General features: G+C 35.7%; 1 long non-coding RNA gene across 2 annotated transcripts in view; it reads right to left on the bottom strand.

Annotated features, from left to right (window-relative positions):
* LOC145684589 (uncharacterized) overlaps positions 1–17,602 on the bottom strand; it is a 99,367-nt gene extending 81,765 nt beyond the window's left edge. For both annotated transcript variants that reach the window (XR_014131330.1, XR_014131331.1), the window contains exon 1: positions 17,521–17,602. This is a non-coding gene — a long non-coding RNA (uncharacterized LOC145684589). The remainder of the gene's footprint in view (positions 1–17,520) is intronic.
* Between the last annotated feature and the right edge of the window lie 4,514 nt (positions 17,603–22,116).

Here is a 22,116-nt window from a genome sequence, read left to right as displayed (position 1 = left end):
ATAATTCTCATTCCACCAATTCTTCCATCATCATTCACTTGCCTTAATCATCCGTCTCCCTTAGCCTAAAGGGAATAATCGTTGGATGTTAAACTAAAAGATTTCATTTTATAAGAGAAGAGAAATAATTCTCATTCCACCAATTCTTCCATCATCATTCACTTGCCTTAATCATCCGTCTCCCTTAGCCTAAAGGACATAATCGTTGGATGTTAAACTAAAAGATTTCATTTTATAAGAGAAGAGAAATAATTCTCATTCCACCAATTCTTCCATCATCATTCACTTGCCTTAATCATCCGTCTCCCTTAGACTAAAGGGAATAATCGTTGGATGTTAAACTAAAAGATTTCATTTTATAAGAGAAGAGAAATAATTCTCATTCCACCAATTCTTCCATCATCATTCACTTGCCTTAATCATCCGTCTCCCTTAGACTAAAGGGAATAATCGTTGGATGTTAAACTAAAAGATTTCATTTTATAAGAGAAGAGAAATAATTCTCATTCCACCAATTCTTCCATCATCATTCACTTGCCTTAATCATCCGTCTCCCTTAGACTAAAGGGAATAATCGTTGGATGTTAAACTAAAAGATTTCATTTTATAAGAGAAGAGAAATAATTCTCATTCCACCAATTCTTCCATCATCATTCACTTGCCTTAATCATCCGTCTCCCTTAGACTAAAGGGAATAATCGTTGGATGTTAAACTAAAAGATTTCATTTTATAAGAGAAGAGAAATAATTCTCATTCCACCAATTCTTCCATCATCATTCACTTGCCTTAATCATCCGTCTCCCTTAGACTAAAGGGAATAATCGTTGGATGTTAAACTAAAAGATTTCATTTTATAAGAGAAGAGAAATAATTCTCATTCCACCAATTCTTCCATCATCATTCACTTGCCTTAATCATCCGTCTCCCTTAGACTAAAGGGAATAATCGTTGGATGTTAAACTAAAAGATTTCATTTTATAAGAGAAGAGAAATAATTCTCATTCCACCAATTCTTCCATCATCATTCACTTGCCTTAATCATCCGTCTCCCTTAGACTAAAGGGAATAATCGTTGGATGTTAAACTAAAAGATTTCATTTTATAAGAGAAGAGAAATAATTCTCATTCCACCAATTCTTCCATCATCATTCACTTGCCTTAATCATCCGTCTCCCTTAGACTAAAGGGAATAATCGTTGGATGTTAAACTAAAAGATTTCATTTTATAAGAGAAGAGAAATAATTCTCATTCCACCAATTCTTCCATCATCATTCACTTGCCTTAATCATCCGTCTCCCTTAGACTAAAGGGAATAATCGTTGGATGTTAAACTAAAAGATTTCATTTTATAAGAGAAGAGAAATAATTCTCATTCCACCAATTCTTCCATCATCATTCACTTGCCTTAATCATCCGTCTCCCTTAGACTAAAGGGAATAATCGTTGGATGTTAAACTAAAAGATTTCATTTTATAAGAGAAGAGAAATAATTCTCATTCCACCATTTCTTCCATCATCATTCACTTGCCTTAATCATCCGTCTCCCTTAGACTAAAGGGAATAATCGTTGGATGTTAAACTAAAAGATTTCATTTTATAAGAGAAGAGAAATAATTCTCATTCCACCAATTCTTCCATCATCATTCACTTGCCTTAATCATCCGTCTCCCTTAGACTAAAGGGAATAATCGTTGGTTGTTAAACTAAAAGATTTCATTTTATAAGAGAAGAGAAATAATTCTCATTCCACCAATTCTTCCATCATCATTCACTTGCCTTAATCATCCGTCTCCCTTAGCCTAAAGGACATAATCGTTGGAGGTTAAACTAAAAGATTTCATTTTATAAGAGAAGAGAAATAATTCTCATTCCACCAATTCTTCCATCATCATTCACTTGCCTTAATCATCCGTCTCCCTTAGACTAAAGGGAATAATCGTTGGATGTTAAACTAAAAGATTTCATTTTATAAGAGAAGAGAAATAATTCTCATTCCACCATTTCTTCCATCATCATTCACTTGCCTTAATCATCCGTCTCCCTTAGCCTAAAGGGAATAATCGTTGGATGTTAAACTAAAATATTTCATTTTATAAGAGAAGAGAAATAATTCTCATTCCACCATTTCTTCCATCATCATTCACTTGCCTTAATCATCCGTCTCCCTTAGCCTAAAGGGAATAATCGTTGGATGTTAAACTAAAAGATTTCATTTTATAAGAGAAGAGAAATAATTCTCATTCCACCAATTCTTCCATCATCATTCACTTGCCTTAATCATCCGTCTCCCTTAGCCTAAAGGGAATAATCGTTGGATGTTAAACTAAAAGATTTCATTTTATAAGAGAAGAGAAATAATTCTCATTCCACCATTTCTTCCATCATCATTCACTTGCCTTAATCATCCGTCTCCCTTAGACTAAAGGGAATAATCGTTGGATGTTAAACTAAAAGATTTCATTTTATAAGAGAAGAGAAATAATTCTCATTCCACCAATTCTTCCATCATCATTCACTTGCCTTAATCATCCGTCTCCCTTAGACTAAAGGGAATAATCGTTGGATGTTAAACTAAAAGATTTCATTTTATAAGAGAAGAGAAATAATTCTCATTCCACCATTTCTTCCATCATCATTCACTTGCCTTAATCATCCGTCTCCCTTAGCCTAAAGGACATAATCGTTGGATGTTAAACTAAAAGATTTCATTTTATAAGAGAAGAGAAATAATTCTCATTCCACCAATTCTTCCATCATCATTCACTTGCCTTAATCATCCGTCTCCCTTAGACTAAAGGGAATAATCGTTGGATGTTAAACTAAAAGATTTCATTTTATAAGAGAAGAGAAATAATTCTCATTCCACCATTTCTTCCATCATCATTCACTTGCCTTAATCATCCGTCTCCCTTAGCCTAAAGGGAATAATCGTTGGATGTTAAACTAAAAGATTTCATTTTATAAGAGAAGAGAAATAATTCTCATTCCACCATTTCTTCCATCATCATTCACTTGCCTTAATCATCCGTCTCCCTTAGCCTAAAGGGAATAATCGTTGGATGTTAAACTAAAAGATTTCATTTTATAAGAGAAGAGAAATAATTCTCATTCCACCAATTCTTCCATCATCATTCACTTGCCTTAATCATCCGTCTCCCTTAGACTAAAGGGAATAATCGTTGGATGTTAAACTAATCGTTGGATGTTAAACTAAAAGATTTCATTTTATAAGAGAAGAGAAATAATTCTCATTCCACCAATTCTTCCATCATCATTCACTTGCCTTAATCCCCTAGCTAATCGTTGGATGTTAAACTAAAAGATTTCATTTTATAAGAGAAGAGAAATAATTCTCATTCCACCAATTCTTCCATCATCATTCACTTGCCTTAATCATCCGTCTCCCTTAGACTAAAGGGAATAATCGTTGGATGTTAAACTAAAAGATTTCATTTTATAAGAGAAGAGAAATAATTCTCATTCCACCATTTCTTCCATCATCATTCACTTGCCTTAATCATCCGTCTCCCTTAGACTAAAGGGAATAATCGTTGGATGTTAAACTAAAAGATTTCATTTTATAAGAGAAGAGAAATAATTCTCATTCCACCATTTCTTCCATCATCATTCACTTGCCTTAATCATCCGTCTCCCTTAGCCTAAAGGGAATAATCGTTGGATGTTAAACTAAAAGATTTCATTTTATAAGAGAAGAGAAATAATTCTCATTCCACCATTTCTTCCATCATCATTCACTTGCCTTAATCATCCGTCTCCCTTAGACTAAAGGGAATAATCGTTGGATGTTAAACTAAAAGATTTCATTTTATAAGAGAAGAGAAATAATTCTCATTCCACCAATTCTTCCATCATCATTCACTTGCCTTAATCATCCGTCTCCCTTAGACTAAAGGGAATAATCGTTGGATGTTAAACTAAAAGATTTCATTTTATAAGAGAAGAGAAATAATTCTCATTCCACCATTTCTTCCATCATCATTCACTTGCCTTAATCATCCGTCTCCCTTAGCCTAAAGGACATAATCGTTGGATGTTAAACTAAAAGATTTCATTTTATAAGAGAAGAGAAATAATTCTCATTCCACCAATTCTTCCATCATCATTCACTTGCCTTAATCATCCGTCTCCCTTAGCCTAAAGGGAATAATCGTTGGATGTTAAACTAAAAGATTTCATTTTATAAGAGAAGAGAAATAATTCTCATTCCACCATTTCTTCCATCATCATTCACTTGCCTTAATCATCCGTCTCCCTTAGCCTAAAGGGAATAATCGTTGGATGTTAAACTAAAAGATTTCATTTTATAAGAGAAGAGAAATAATTCTCATTCCACCATTTCTTCCATCATCATTCACTTGCCTTAATCATCCGTCTCCCTTAGCCTAAAGGGAATAATCGTTGGATGTTAAACTAAAAGATTTCATTTTATAAGAGAAGAGAAATAATTCTCATTCCACCAATTCTTCCATCATCATTCACTTGCCTTAATCATCCGTCTCCCTTAGCCTAAAGGGAATAATCGTTGGATGTTAAACTAAAAGATTTCATTTTATAAGAGAAGAGAAATAATTCTCATTCCACCAATTCTTCCATCATCATTCACTTGCCTTAATCATCCGTCTCCCTTAGACTAAAGGGAATAATCGTTGGATGTTAAACTAAAAGATTTCATTTTATAAGAGAAGAGAAATAATTCTCATTCCACCATTTCTTCCATCATCATTCACTTGCCTTAATCATCCGTCTCCCTTAGCCTAAAGGACATAATCGTTGGATGTTAAACTAAAAGATTTCATTTTATAAGAGAAGAGAAATAATTCTCATTCCACCATTTCTTCCATCATCATTCACTTGCCTTAATCATCCGTCTCCCTTAGCCTAAAGGGAATAATCGTTGGATGTTAAACTAAAAGATTTCATTTTATAAGAGAAGAGAAATAATTCTCATTCCACCATTTCTTCCATCATCATTCACTTGCCTTAATCATCCGTCTCCCTTAGCCTAAAGGACATAATCGTTGGATGTTAAACTAAAAGATTTCATTTTATAAGAGAAGAGAAATAATTCTCATTCCACCATTTCTTCCATCATCATTCACTTGCCTTAATCATCCGTCTCCCTTAGACTAAAGGGAATAATCGTTGGATGTTAAACTAAAAGATTTCATTTTATAAGAGAAGAGAAATAATTCTCATTCCACCAATTCTTCCATCATCATTCACTTGCCTTAATCATCCGTCTCCCTTAGACTAAAGGGAATAATCGTTGGATGTTAAACTAAAAGATTTCATTTTATAAGAGAAGAGAAATAATTCTCATTCCACCAATTCTTCCATCATCATTCACTTGCCTTAATCATCCGTCTCCCTTAGCCTAAAGGGAATAATCGTTGGATGTTAAACTAAAAGATTTCATTTTATAAGAGAAGAGAAATAATTCTCATTCCACCATTTCTTCCATAATCATTCACTTGCCTTAATCATCCGTCTCCCTTAGACTAAAGGGAATAATCGTTGGATGTTAAACTAAAAGATTTCATTTTATAAGAGAAGAGAAATAATTCTCATTCCACCAATTCTTCCATCATCATTCACTTGCCTTAATCATCCGTCTCCCTTAGACTAAAGGGAATAATCGTTGGATGTTAAACTAAAAGATTTCATTTTATAAGAGAAGAGAAATAATTCTCATTCCACCAATTCTTCCATCATCATTCACTTGCCTTAATCATCCGTCTCCCTTAGCCTAAAGGGAATAATCGTTGGATGTTAAACTAAAAGATTTCATTTTATAAGAGAAGAGAAATAATTCTCATTCCACCATTTCTTCCATCATCATTCACTTGCCTTAATCATCCGTCTCCCTTAGCCTAAAGGACATAATCGTTGGATGTTAAACTAAAAGATTTCATTTTATAAGAGAAGAGAAATAATTCTCATTCCACCAATTCTTCCATCATCATTCACTTGCCTTAATCATCCGTCTCCCTTAGCCTAAAGGGAATAATCGTTGGATGTTAAACTAAAAGATTTCATTTTATAAGAGAAGAGAAATAATTCTCATTCCACCAATTCTTCCATCATCATTCACTTGCCTTAATCATCCGTCTCCCTTAGCCTAAAGGGAATAATCGTTGGATGTTAAACTAAAAGATTTCATTTTATAAGAGAAGAGAAATAATTCTCATTCCACCATTTCTTCCATCATCATTCACTTGCCTTAATCATCCGTCTCCCTTAGCCTAAAGGGAATAATCGTTGGATGTTAAACTAAAAGATTTCATTTTATAAGAGAAGAGAAATAATTCTCATTCCACCATTTCTTCCATCATCATTCACTTGCCTTAATCATCCGTCTCCCTTAGCCTAAAGGGAATAATCGTTGGATGTTAAACTAAAAGATTTCATTTTATAAGAGAAGAGAAATAATTCTCATTCCACCAATTCTTCCATCATCATTCACTTGCCTTAATCATCCGTCTCCCTTAGCCTAAAGGGCATAAACGTGAGAGGTTAAACTGAAAAATTTCATTTCATTTCAGTTTCTAAAATAAACATTGTCAAACAGAAATATTGTAGTACGGAAAAGTTCCGCTCACAAGAACTAAAAGTACAGTCATGTCCAAAATGATTGTCGCACATCTTTAACTGTCTTCTTGTAAGAATATAATTTGATAATGATTTTGCAGGGTACTTTTAATATTGATTGATACTATGTGTATAATCTTGAAATGTATGTTTGTTGTAAATTTCATAGGAAAAGAATTATAAATACGAAAATTAGAATGAGTAGAACAAAATGTTGCTAAATGGACAAGAAAGTTTTATTTTCGTTTTATTGTTATTATTTACTGCTCTTTTGACATGAAATTTGTCACATACATGTCTTTGTCGATTACACACATACTAACATTATAAGAAATACCGGGCGAATTCGTTATCAAATTATATTCGTAGAACAACATATTTATAGACATGCGACAATAATTTTGGACATGAGTGTACCTACATTTTAAGACGCGAGATGAGACGGGAAACATGGCAAATCTCGTCTCGTTTTTGAGACGAGAGAATCTCGTGGGCAACATTACTGAGTCTGTAATAGGTCACAAATTTACACCGTATCTTTGCATTTCATGAAGTTACACTCCGCAAATTTATTTTGTTAAAATCAGAAAAACTAGATATTCTGTGCTGTGAGTGACTTTCATGTTTGTTTGGGTATGAATATTGATGAACCAACTTAGATAATAGGCTATGTATCTTTTATAATTAATGCTAAATATCAAATAATTATCTCTTTGTAGTATTTAATTCTCTTTTATTACGGAGTGTAAAATTTTAACAGGATAACTTCCAAAAATCAAGTACATAAATTTAAAAAAAGACGACAGAGGAAAAACTTATTTGTCGTCTTATGTCCTGAGAGGCATTTCTTTTATTTCGAATCTACATTCTTAAGTTAATAGTTGATGTAGGAACAGTGGGTGCGACAGAATTAGCCTATGCGCTCGAGGGTATGGAGACGATGATTAAAGCAAGTGAATGGTGATGAAAGAATCAGTGGAATGAAAAAGTTGAAGGAAACGGGAGTACTCCGAGAAAAGCCAAGGACACGATGTTCTCCACCACAATCTTACTTGGCCGGGGATAGAATCAGGGACCCTATGCACAAGAGGTAAGCAATGTACCACTGAGCTACCCTGCTCCTTAGAATTAGACTCGAAGTATAGAAGGAAATTCATGAGGTATGCACTGTAGAAACGAACTAGGCACAGTGTAGCCACTGTTTTTTTTAATCTGATGTTCCATTGTTGGGTTACAACTCCGTTTTTTATATCGTTCCGATCAATTTTCGGCGTGCAGTAACTTTAAAATTACGCATATGTGAACCATTGTTAGTCGTATGTACGTAGACTCGATATAATATGTTTGTGTGAGGATTCATTTCAAAAAATGTTTTGAAGTTGTTTCCAAAAACCCCCATTGATAGAGGCACCATCTTGTCATACACCTGGAATGCCTCAGAAAAAAGTCGACGTTGATGTATGGCTAGTGCGCATATTTTATTCTGATCTATCGATCACTCAATAAGACATACCAATTAATGCACCTCTTATCTTTCGACATTTTTTTTTTTTTTTTCGTTATACGGTAACAATATTGGAGATTTTCTTTTCTGAAATCCTCCTCATAAAATGAGAAAGACACTGTATAACATGCCTTCACTGACTTCACCCCTAGACCAAAACTAAACCAAACCATTTGGCGTGACAGCCCTTTGTGGGCCTGACCCACCCCAACACCATCTGTCAGCGACCGGCTGAACTACGTCCAGCCTAGCGACTAATACTTGGTCAGCGACTAATACTGTTCAGCGACTAATACTTGGTCAGCGACTAATACGTGATCAGCGATTAATACTTGGTCAGTGACTAATACGTGGTCAGCGACTAATACTCGGACAGCGACTAATAGGGTCTACGTGGTCAGCGACTAATACGTGGTCAGCGACTAATACTCGGTCAGTGACTAATACGTGGTCAGTGACTAATACGTGGTCAGCGACTAATACTCGGTCAGTGACTAATACGTGGTCAGCGACTAATACGTGGTCAGTGACTAATACGTGGTCAGCGACTAATACTCGGTCAGCGACTAATACTTGGCCAGTGACTAATACGTGGTCAGCGACTAATACGTGGTCAGCGACTAATACTCGACAAGTACGTGGTCAGTGAGTAATACGTGGTCAGCGACTAATACGTGGTCAGCGACTAATACGTAGTTAGCGACTAGTACGTGGTCATTGAATAATACGTGGTCAGCGACTAGTACGTGGTCAGCGACTAATATGTGGTCAGCGACTAATACGTGGTCAGCGACTAATACTTGGTCAGCGACTAATACGTGGTCAGCGACTAATACGTGGTCAGCGACTAGTACGTGGTCATTGAATAATACGTGGTCAGCGACTAGTACGTGATCATTGAATAATACGTGGTCAGCGACTAATACGTGGTCAGCGACTAGTACGTGGTCAGCGACTAATATGTGGTCAGCGACTAGTACGTGGTCAGCGACTAGTACGTGGTCATTGAATAATACGTGGTCAGCGACTAATATGTGGTCAGCGACTAATACGTGGTCAGCGACTAATACTTAGTCAGCGACTAATACGTGGTCAGCGACTAATACGTGGTCAGCGACTAGTACGTGGTCATTGAATAATACGTGGTCAGCGACTAGTACGTGGTCATTGAATAATACGTGGTCAGCGACTAATACGTGGTCAGTGAATAATACGTGGTCAGTGAATAATACGTGGTCAGCGACTAATACGTGGTCAGCGACTAGTACGTGGTCAGCGACTAATATGTGGTCAGCGACTAATACGTGGTCAGCGACTAATACTTGGTCAGCGACTAATACATGGTCAGCGACTAATACGTGGTCAGCGACTAGTACGTGGTCATTGAATAATACGTGGTCAGCGACTAGTACGTGGTCATTGAATAATACGTGGTCAGCGACTAATACGTGGTCAGCGACTAGTACGTGGTCAGCGACTAATATGTGGTCAGCGACTAATACGTGGTCAGCGACTAATACGTGGTCATTGAATAATACGTGGTCAGCGACTAATACGTAGTCAGCGACTAGTACGTGGTCAGCGACTAATATGTGGTCAGCGACTAATACTTGGTCAGCGACTAATACGTGGTCAGCGACTAATACGTGGTCAGCGACTAGTACGTGGTCATTGAATAATACGTGGTCAGCGACTAATACGTGGTCAGTGAATAATACTTGGTCAGTGGCTAATACGTGGTCAGCATGCTGCGTCGCCCTATCTCTAACAGGTTTATCAGGAGCTTTCTACATCTAGTGACCATCACATCTTTTATTCACGTGACACCCCATTTTGCCTCACAACGATGGGTGGATGTCGAAAATTAGGAAGCACCGACCGGGAATAATCGAACCCAGGACCACTCGGACGTGAATCCAACGCTCGAACCATTAGATTACTGTGTCCCCTTGTTAACTACTGAGGCCGTGATGATATTTACTTAGTATGTCCGTGTATGCTGAATCTGCAGGAAGAAAAACGCCTCCCTACCCCAATGCATGCTGTATTACCATCAGAATTCGGAAGCGAGTCATAAGAAATGGTCAATAATCGCTTCTGAAGAGCTGTGTGAGGTCCCTAATTGGCATGGAAACCTTCCAATTACCCTAATCCCTCTCCAAGAGGCTTCTGGTCTGGAAGAAAGCGTGTCCAATCATTTACAGAATCAGCGTACGACCATCATAATCACTTGGGTCGCATAACAAAGCGCAGGCGGGAGAAAGACGGAGATGAAAAGATACGAGGAAAAAAATAGGAAGAAAAAGAGAGGCGAAAAGGACACATATGTGACTGCTTGTCAGTAATGAAGCTGTCAAGTGTAAGTGACATAGAGGACGCCACACGACAGGGAGTCGCTCAACGGACACTGGTCATCTGCTCAGTCACTGATCTAACCATCGCACATAACAAATGATTTCACAGGAAAAGATTTCACGCTGCGTCTGTTCTTCCTTTTGTTTGTGGACTTTACCAGCGCTAGAACAAGTGATTTATTTTTCTCAACAAAGAATAGAAAGAAGCCTACGTTATTATATATACGGTTTAGAACGAAAAAGAAATTTTCGGAGTTGAAAAGACTTGGTTGAACTGAATTTGAGAACAGTGATACCAGACCTGGCACAAACAAACGGGCCAGCTACAGAAGATCACAATAGTAACAATAAAAAAACAGAAAGAAAGAAAAAAAAGGAAGATGCAGAAAAGACATTTAACAAAATTTATTGGGCTTACAAATTCTGTTTTTGCTATGGAATTCCAGGAATAACCATGAATCGTACGATTTTATTTCCAACACTGGAGGTATTCGTTGACAGTTATACCAGCATCAATGATCACGTTCCGTACATGCCGAGCCTCTTCCTTCCTCAATAACAGTTAATACAGTGAAAATGAGACCATAATTTTAAATTTCGTATTACGTTTTATATAATGAACCATGAAATTGGTTGACCTCTGAAACCCGTTTATGGTAAAAGTGTCCTTCATAAAAACCATGATTAGATACATTAAAACGTAATAATCTTAACTACATTTCAACAGGTTTTTAGTTTGATCTCACATTTTAAGATTATTTTATCGAAGGTTAAAGGTCACCCGCAGAAACAATACATTTTAGCTGTATCTTTCTTCGAGGCAGAATAATTTTTGGTTTAGAATATGTATACCTTTTTGTGAGAACATTTTCTTTAGAATAAGCTTAAATAGTATTTGTTGTAAAGGTGTCAATATCTAACTATTGAAGATGGAAGAATTGGTGAATAGTACCTACCTTAATGTAATATGTTTTATATGCCCTTCAAACTTCCTCAAACATTTTTTTTTTTCTTTTTGGATCAAATGATCCACTTTTGGTTCAAAAGATCCATTATATTTTAATAAAAAAATTTCTTGTATGCTTTATATCGGGATTACATATAGGGTAGCAAAACCAAAGTTTTACTTAACTCAGTATGATGTGCTTATTTCGTAGAAAATACGAAAACTCGATTTAGGAACCGTTGAAAAATTTTGTGGCGCCTGATCCAAAAACTAATTATTGACCAAGATCGTAATCTTTTGATCCATTTTTTGAATCATTCCTAAAATTCTTGTAAATTCTCCAGTTCTGGAGCAGTCATCGCAGTGTTATCCTCTAATGAAGTAATCACAATCTCAAACGTTCACAGCATAAATATTGATTTCAGAATTCTCTATATTTCAAAGCACATGGGATTTGGACAAGCTGACAGTCAATAGATCTTCCCTCAAGTCGGTGTTTGGAAATATTCGATTTGAGATTTTTTTCACCTTCTTGCAGATGTAATCAGCTCAACATAAGGACATCGAATCTATTGAATATCACACATTTTATATTGAATGTCCATATTACGAAACCTGAATGTTAATTATAGCCCCCCATTTAAATACGTAAAAATAAGACCAATTAAACGTTAAAATCATTTGTTCGAAACGAAATAGACATAGCGGGTCTACTGGATGCGAAGTCCAATTACATAGCAATGAACCGTCCTGGAATAATTCTAAAAAGTAAGGAAATACGTTTCATTCAAAAGTAGGAGTAAATGCCTAGGTATTCCGCTGGTATGTGTTTTGTAGTGCTGTACAGCTAAAATAATAATATTTAAAAAAAAAAAAAAAAAACTTGATGTTCAGTCACAGAAAAACAATCTCTTATGCTGATGTCCAACAGTGCCACAAACTTGAGACAATTTGTCTAGAATGAATAATTTCTAACTACTGTGTTGCGTATTTAATTATAACAACTCGCCCTAATGTTTTAACATTAATTTTCACCTCTGCGAATGATCAAATTTTCAGGCTTGGACTGTTTGATGTATAACTATCAATTTATAATGTTCTGTGAGCCAGGTCAAAATGAGAATCATACTAAAGGTCATTTTGTTTGCCTCTCCTGAGGTGAGGCAAGAATGTGGGTAAATGATACACTTTTTGAATTTTTGTTCTATTCTGCCTACTTTTCTTTTCTTCTTGTTTCATGTGTGAAACTCAATAAGGGTTTGAATCTTTCCTTGCATAACGGGCTTAATAGTAACCAAAATGCTAAATAAAATGTTTTGTAAGTTGAAGGTAACTCAATTCATATATATCCACTATGATGGACTTTGATCTTTCTGCAATGCATGTAGTTTAAAAAAGAAGAAGAAGAAGAAGAAGAAAAGTATGGGCCGTCGCACTAAACTTACTCGCTTCAATTCCTTACGCTGTTCTGCTGTTATTAATGAAACATTTTCTTGTGAAATATGAACAAAATTATAAAGGCTTTTTTCGGAAAATTTCCACCAAAAGTAACCTCATCCCCGAAAGTAAACCACCCCTTGTAGACTTTTCTATGTATAAGAAATGACTTGTGCCATATGTTAGGGTTAATTATAAAAATATTTGTTCATAAAATAACAGCAAAATCCCATGAGTGGAAAAATTACAAAAATTGTCAAAAATAATAGCAAACTACCCCTTGTGGATATTCTCATGGAAGTGATTTATATAGCATTACAACAATAATAATGAAATGTTTATTAATCAAACATGAAGAAAATCGCCTGAGTTTTTTCTCAGAAAATCGCCCAGAAAAAGTCATCTTTAAAAATAAACTACTCCTCGTACATTTTTTTAGGACAACTGAGTTATGCCATATTGTCATGTTATTAAATATGTATTTATAAAATATGAACAAAATCACAGGAGTAATTTTTTGAGAAAATAGTCGATAAAACCCACTTCAAGAATAAACTACTACTTCTTGATCTTTTCCAGAGACATGTCTTATACCACATGACGTAGTTCTTTTCTAAAAACTGATTCATGGAACGTAAACAAATTTGAGAACAACATTCTTTTTAATTTTTGGATCAAAAGATCCAACACGTATTTTGTATATCGGGTATATCGGCCATATAGGTATATCGGGAAAACTACATATAGTGTAGCCAAACCCGAACTATCACTTAACTCAGTATGATTTGCTTATTCCGTAGAAAATACAAAAACTTGATTTAGGGGTCGCTGAAAAATGTTGTGGTCCCTGATCCAAGATTCAATATATTTCAATCAAAAAAAAAAAAAAAAAATCTTGTACGCCTTATATCTGGTGATGGAGAACTACATAAAATGTACTTAAACTCAAACTATCACATAACTCACATAGTCAGTGTGATGTGCTTATGCCGCAGAAAATACAAAAACTCGATTTAGGAGCCGTTCAAAAAATATGGCCCCTGATTCAAAAACAAATTATTGGTCAAGATCGCAATCTTTTGATGCATTTTTTGGACCATTCCTAAAATTTTTGTTTGTTACATAAATTTATCTTCAATATTCGAAGGTTCTTGCACTTGCAGCTTGCACAGACAGCACAATATACGGTGTACATTGATGTGAAGGAATTATAAAAATATCCTTCAGCTGTGATTGGATTACATGGTTAGTTGACATTATTATGACGATAGGAATAAGCTTATTGTAATTTTCAAATAACCATTGCGAAAGGACTGTTCGTTTCATCTGTATTTCCTGAGCTTTCATAATAAGTATGCAAGCGATTACTGCAACAAATTGTATTGCAATTTTCATCCTCCGTCTGTTTGCTTCCTGTACCAACAGAAACAACAATTTCTTCGGCTGTGGCATAATTTCCTTTAATTAAGTCAAGGAGAACAACAGTTGGGAAAAGAAAGTGCATTTCTCATTGTTCCCAGATTCATAGTCTATAATCTCCATACTTTGGAGACTAATAGAAAGTGGCTAATTATAGACATGCAAAGAAAAAGGCAATAATCTTGTTTATTTACATGTTTATATTGCTGGTATCGTTCTCATCGATGTTTCTTTACTTAATCCATTATGAAAGTGCAAGTTATTAAAATTTCAATGGTAGCGGTGCCTTTTACAGTAGAAGTGAGCGAATTTGTATACAGGGTGCTTCAAAACAACACCGACAACGTTTAGGGGGTGATTCCTGAGATAAGACAAAAAGTGTAGACCAATCTGGGTGCTTCCTTTCGGAGCTATAGGCTGCTAAAACATGAAAAAATGAACTTTAATGGTCCATAGCTCCAAAACTTTGGGACCTATGGTAGTCAGGTCAAGACTTCACTTAGGAACTAGTATGTGTCCTATCTAAATATCCATGTTTCAGAATCCTGTAGTACTTCCGCAACAATTTTTATAGAGTTAGTTGATGAGTACTTCAAATTACCGGTATATGCCCGTAGCGAAATTCCCTTTATAAAAATTGTTGCAGAAGTACCGCAAGATTCTGAAACATACCTATTTGGATAGGGCACATACTTGTTCCTAAGTGGTCTTGACCCGACTACGATAGGTCCCATAGTATTGGAGCTATGGACCTTTAAAGTTTTTTTTTTCATGTTTTCGGCAGCCTATAACACCGAAATGATGGATTTTTCTCACCCTGTCACTCTGTACATATTCAAGAGCTTTGTGGATTAAATATTTGGTTGTGGTTCGCAGTAGTAGTCCGACTGGTTTAGCTCTGGCGCACAATGGCTCGATAATGTATCTGGCGCATACAGTACGAATTCCGTCATGATCGCATCTTACATCCAAGATTGCCCAGAAGAAGATTTCGACAGTCTTTCCTCCAACACTATAAACAGAGAAAAAAGATGAGCATTGATTAGCAGTGATGATATTGATTATGAAGCACGTACAATCTTGTTTTTTAAAAAATATTTTCCATCCACCTTGTTTTAGAAGGTCATGTTCCGGTAATTGTACATAGGAAATTCTAATACTTTTGTGAATTATGATCTCAATTCACCAGTGAAAAGTTTTTTTTCTTCGATTTTTATTCCGACTGTGAGTAAGAATACATTTTTTTTTTCAAAGAGGTGAGTGATCAGTATTTGTGAGCAAGGATCAGTATTTGTATATAACTCATAAAAGTCCAACGGAAAAAAATGAAATCTTTACTTTTACCTCAAACGTTTATGCCGGTTAGGCTAAAGAAGACGGTGATTATGAGAAATGAATGAAATGGTGGAATGAAGAAAGTGGGAAGAAACTGGAGAACCCCAAGAAAACCCACGAGCACGGTGTTTGTCCACAAGGCGCGAGCTGGGATAGAAACAAGAGACCCCAAGCGTCAAAGGTGAACGCTCTACCACTAAGCCGCCGCGCCCCCTACGAAAGATAAAAAGAAAGAAAACGTAAGGGTTGCACACGTAATAGGAATTGAAAGTTTTAATAGTTGCGGTATGTATAATAAAGACACTTGGATACATCCTCCACCCCAATCCCGATTAACCTGCTTATGAATTTACTAATAGTCATGACGATAAAAAACAATACTGCGAAAATACTGGTAGCACACTTTGGGCAGAGACATGATTCCAGAAGATATTTCATAACTTCTGGAGATATTTCCCTCTGGACCATTCCTGGAAGCAAGTATTCACTAGTGATTTGGATTAAAAAAAAAAAAAAAAGAAGCAAACTTGGCTGCGAATGTTTTATCAAGAAATGACGCAAATTCAATGTTATATATACACACACACACACACACACATATATATATATATATATATATATATATATATATATATATATATATATATATATATATATATATATATATATATATATATATATATATATATAAATTCTAAATCAAATATTACTGCTACTACTACTACTTGATTCGTTTTCTTCTCTTGAGTCCGTTTTATAGGTAGGCTATTGGTTTTCCTTATTTGCTTCGCAGGGTTTATCTCTAAACAAGGCACGCACCCAGACATTTTTGTTGGAAGAGATCCAAAATGAAATGAAATCTTTGAGTTTTACGTCTCACGGTTATGCCGGTTAGGCTAAAGGAGACGGTGATTATGAGAAATGAATGAAATGGTGGAATGAAGAGTGGGAGGAAACGGGAGAACCCCGAGAAAACCCACGCACACGGTGTTTGTCCACCACAAAGTTCACTTGGCGGGGGCTGGGATCGAACCCGGGACCCCAAGCACCAGAGGTGAACGCTCTACCACTGAGCCACCGCGGCCCCCTAGGAAGAGATCCAAGCCTTGGGTCGGGCTGGGGTCCAATACTATAAGATACTACGTCTATATATGTTGAACGGGTATTATTCTGCACTGGAAAGGACGATAAGTAAGTGTCAAATACTTCCACCTATATTTTCAAAAGAAAATTATGAAACTAGATTGTTTTTATAAGAGAAAAGAGTAAATATGAAATATAAGATCAAATTTTCATGCTACATCAATCATTTCCCTGTTAAACGCACGGGCGTCTCTGGCGGGGGGGACGAGGGGGACGCGTCCCCTCCAATATTTTGAAGTACAAAATATTCAATATTTTATTCTAATTTAAATTATGTACTAACGACAGAATATCATATAAATAATAATTATTATATTTATTTGGAATATAATATTCAGGCTGTGAAACGATTGTAATCGAGTTCTTGATATACCTTAGCATGTCCGTGAAGGTAAGCAGAAAGGTAACAAATAGAATCGAAGTTAATAAACAGGTTGGTCTAGGTAGTACCATTTAAATCACTTTCTTTGATATCCCCCCCCCCCCAATTTTACATGCCAAAGACGCCAGTGGTTAAACAAGTACAGTTTTATTGACAAAGTGTACAAATATATGTTAAGTTAGAAAGTTCCGGTCCCGATGGACCCTCGCCCTTCCGTGAGTACGCCCCTGCTGTAGAATAACTTTGTGCACATAGCTATCTTAACACTCTAACCTGGCAACATGGCTTTGTGATTTGTTGGTAGCTATACAATGATGGCGGCGAACCTGTACCACCGAGGAAAGAACAAAAGCTACAAAATAGAAAATCGTTCCATCCATGCAACTTACCTGAAACTAATGACAGGCATCATCATGTCTTCAATTCTTTTTCAATGCTCCTGGATTGTCTTCCTTCAAAGACCTTCCGCACTCCGAACATCAGAGTTGGAAACTTTTAAAACCAAGTATATCATATGTACATTTTGTTTTTTGTTATCAATCACATTCTGCTAGATAACGGTGTTGATACACGTTTATTTTTTAAAAGGAAAAATTCAATTTGAATTACTAAATGTTCGTAGTCCAGGGTCTAATTGGCCTATGAAACAAAAAGCATTATACGCAAAGTAGAACACAGATTTAGAAAAAGCTGTGCGTTCAGTGAACCGTCACGGCAGGGGTAGAAAAGAGGTTCAGAATAATAGAAAGTGTCCCCGAGGTACGGCTCTTATTATGGCCTGGTCATTTGTTGATGTAACGTAATGTAATGTAACGTTCACTAATGCTCAACATGGTTTGGAAATTGCAAGTGTTGTTGAAAACAAGTTGGCCCAAGGTAGTTTAACGTGTATATTGGCCAACCAACAATTTGCCATCATTTAACCAATAGCTTCGATTTCAAACTCCCAACGACAAACTTATCTTCTCTCGAGACGACTACGTTCTCAATTGAGTTGGTTGATAGATAGTCGGTAAGACTACCAAATACAACGACAGGCCAACGTTGGTAGTTAACTGACCTATCGTTTTCTACTATTGGGCCTACTGTCTATGTTACAAGGGAAATAGAATTTAAAAAACTACAGGCCTCACCTGTAACGGTGTTCGCAAAATTCATGGATCACAACGGAACGCGAATAATGTAATAAGTAATTACATCTGTAGTGCCAATTATCGTAAACTGAAACTCAAATTTTGCGTTGCGTTGTCTTAAGCCGGTACGGAATGAGGCCCTAAGTAATTAGATTATTTAAGTCATTCCGTCACTTCCGTTCTCAATTTATTTATTTATTTATAAATGTTTTACACTGAAGCAATGTAACAAGGTATATAAGAAATAAAAAAGAAAGAAGAAAAATTTAAAATAATAAAAATAAATAAATGTTTATAATATGTATCATATTAACAGAGACTTTGTTCTTAACATAATTTTCAGAGTCAAAAATATCAACATCTTACGATAAACTATTATACAAAGTGCTAAGATCTAAAACTCATATTTTTGGTTCCTTGTAATACGTCTGTTAGGTAAAGGAAACATAAGATTGGTATATATATTTCACTTTATTTTCATGTAAATAAGTTTTCATCCCTTAATTATCATTGATCTATTTGTTCTTTAAAATTCCCTTTTTCAGAAATTTAAATAAACATTGCAATTCTGTCCCTTATTATGATATTTATAAGTCAATGCAAAATACAATCCTTGTAAGTTCCATATACAGCTCACAACTTTGAAACATAGCGGAAACAAATAGTGACGGAAATATATGTTTAACCTGTCCATTTTATAAGCCTAATTTGATTCTTGTATTGACAGAGCCCACTAATAGCGAAGATACGTGAAAAACAGTAATACTATTAGATATTTGACTACAAACCTCCCTTCTTCCCCCCGAAATCTTATTTTGAATGGAACAATCTCCTCCAATTTTTTCATTGTTTTACATATATTTTCAAATTTAAAAGTGATTATGATGCCAATTTTACGTTTAAAAAAATCAAATTATAACTTCAGTGGCGGCTTTAGCAGGTATTCAGGATAGGCACGGGTCTACCCAAAAAATTTGAAAAATATATAAACGCTAAAAATACAATAAGGAGTAAATATATTTTTCACCCTTTATATTAATGGAAGATAATTATTTAACTAATAGCATCGACCACCACGGTAAAAGTAATTTCCTATTATCGTTAATCAATCAAATGTGTGTATGTATCCATAAGTGAGGGAACGGGTCTACCTAGAATTTACATCCAAAAAAACGCCGAATAACCTACTACTCTTGTAACGTATATAGGAACCACCATTTAAAATGCAACGATTATAGCTTGTTATCATTCTTATTTTACGTTACATTCCAGCCCCACAGTCCGTGTAAAATTTTAAAATACGTCAACACGATCAAATTACATAAAATCAGACACATCACATTGAATCATTATTACCTTTTATTCTCCAAACTCCATTAATTATACTTTTCTTTTTCGGTTGTCATAGCAACATTTTAATAAACAACTATTTGCTGTTATGGTAACTAAGAGTACCAATTATACATATAAAATCAACATATATTTCCAGCTACTAAGATTAAATCTTATTTCTTTATAGCCTATTTAGAATCAACAACATAAAAATTCATTTTTCTTCTTCTTCTACACAACAGATTGTGTACTTATAAGCACCGTTGCCTAAAACTAAGATATAAAAATAGAAGAAATTACAAAATAGATACACAATTTCGTTGAGAGTTGAAATAATTTTTGTTTCATTCACTGCATAGATGACAGAATTACGGAATAAAAAGTATACAATTTCCATCCCTGCACGAACTATAAAAGAGAACTACAACTTTTGAGGAATCCATCAACAACCAGGGCAATTGAAGACGCCGTAGAGTCCAGCAAATACGCCTACCAACGGCACAGAAAAATATACACTGTTCTCCCGCCAAAAAAGAATAATCTTTCCTTCTTCGTCTATTGTGACGTTTCTTTTCCTTCCTTCTTTCCTTTCGGAAGGAAAATAAGTTGGGCGGAGTTCCATGGTGTGTTCCCTCGCACCTACGAACACGACGTCACCTATTCAACCCCGTAAATAAGGGTTGGAAAGGAATGCCTTTGGCAACCAGCGTATCCAGCTGTGAAAATTACTCCAGGGCTATCTTCTCGTTCCTATGCTATTATTATCATACAACAAGAAGAGTTTTAACGTGATGCTAAGACGAGGGTGAAACTACAGTGTATGGCAAGAAAGAGAGGGAAGGAACCAAATTAGATGGAAGTTTGGAATTTTAACTGCAACTTCTCTTACTGTATCTAATTCTGTTGTCCTACGAATCTATTGTCTAACAGTATAGTAAAAAAAGAAAAAAAAACAGCATCTAACTAAACTTGGCCTATGAATATGTAACATTTCATTAACTGTTGTGTGTAAATTATGAAAGAAAGGAAATAATTTTTCCATTTAATTTTCACTGATTTATTAACTCGTGCGATTTACGATGACAGAAGATAGCTTTTCTTTTTCTAGTTTGTGTGTTTGTTCCAGAAACACTAGTGCTAGAAAAAAGTCAAAATGATAGACTATATATTTTTGTATGCCATACCTTTACTTCTAGAATATATTACGGTATTTTGTACTGTTGAATGCTCACCCAAGTTCTATATTAATTTCTTGTTTTCTCTCTTGGAACATTACTTTTGTGTGTGTGTGTGTGTGCCTCCCAAGGGCGCCGATCCTGGGGCCGAGGGGGCCCGGGCCCCCCAAAGCTCATCTGGGTCCCCTATTGTATTTATGAGTGTACAATATTTGGCATAATTTGAGAACATTTTGTCTTAAAATCTTTATATATATACCTTCTGCATCTGAATGCCCCCCCCCCAAAAAAAAAACAAAATTACAGAGAAATCGGCGCCCTTGGTGCCTCCACAATCTAATGAATGATATCACTCTCAATTGAAGCAGGTATAAAGTGTCTCTCGGCAGCTCTCGTACCCAGTATAATGATTTCAGAAGATTAGCTTTCGAGGTAATTTTGAATGAACTAGGGATGAAGGTAATTCTGCGAAAATATTGGTAGGTCAGATACATTGAGCACGATCGAAGAAATGCCTCGGCGCTAACCAGTGGGACCTGGAGACGTAACGTAATCATATACATGGGGAGTATGTGTAAGACTACAACTTCAATTCTAATAAACATGATTCTCCCGTCCATCATTGCCTTTTCATTAAATAAAGTTTTCTTACTTGCTTGTTGTTTCTGTATGTTAAGGATTGCACTGAAAGATAACTACAAGGTTTGTCAGAGAACAAACGCGTCAAAATCACAGAAAAGATAAGCTACATGTTTCAATTATGAGAAATTGTCAATGTTTAGTCGTCTTATAAAACTTGTCGTGAGCCAAAACAGTGTTTTGTTAATTCATTTCATATGGGATATGATGGATACGTATGGGAAGACGAATATACATGAAATTATATTTGTGAAAATATGAAATATTGAAATCGTGGTATCTTGATTAGAAAATGTCGTACCGAGAACTAAACAAATGAATATCTGAGCCCAACCAACGAACATTATTAATCAAATATAAAATGCTGCAGAGCTGACATTTCGGTTTTTCTGAATCGCCGGGTCACCGAGTCTGTCCGGGTAACTCGGTCAGTCTGTGTCTGAGAAGCGACACGGAGACTCGGATGACCCGGACAAAAGCTGTGACCCATGACATCACTGATGGACTCTAGTAGAAGAGTGAAACCAAAAAAAATGACATCTTTGAGTTTAACGTCTGAGTGACGATTATGCCCCTTAGGCTAAGGAAGACAGGTGAATTGGTGGAATGAGAATGTGGAAGGAAACTGGAGTACCCTGAGGAAACTCACGGACACAATGTTGTTCACCACAAAATTACTTGATCGGGGATCGAACCAGGGATCCCC

The sequence above is a fragment of the Thermobia domestica genome, chromosome 5 (assembly GCF_964235325.1).
Source record: "Thermobia domestica chromosome 5, izTheDome1.hap1.1, whole genome shotgun sequence".
In the NCBI taxonomy this organism is placed as follows: Eukaryota; Metazoa; Arthropoda; class Insecta; order Zygentoma; family Lepismatidae; genus Thermobia; species Thermobia domestica.
This window is presented reverse-complemented; position numbering and strand designations above follow the sequence as displayed.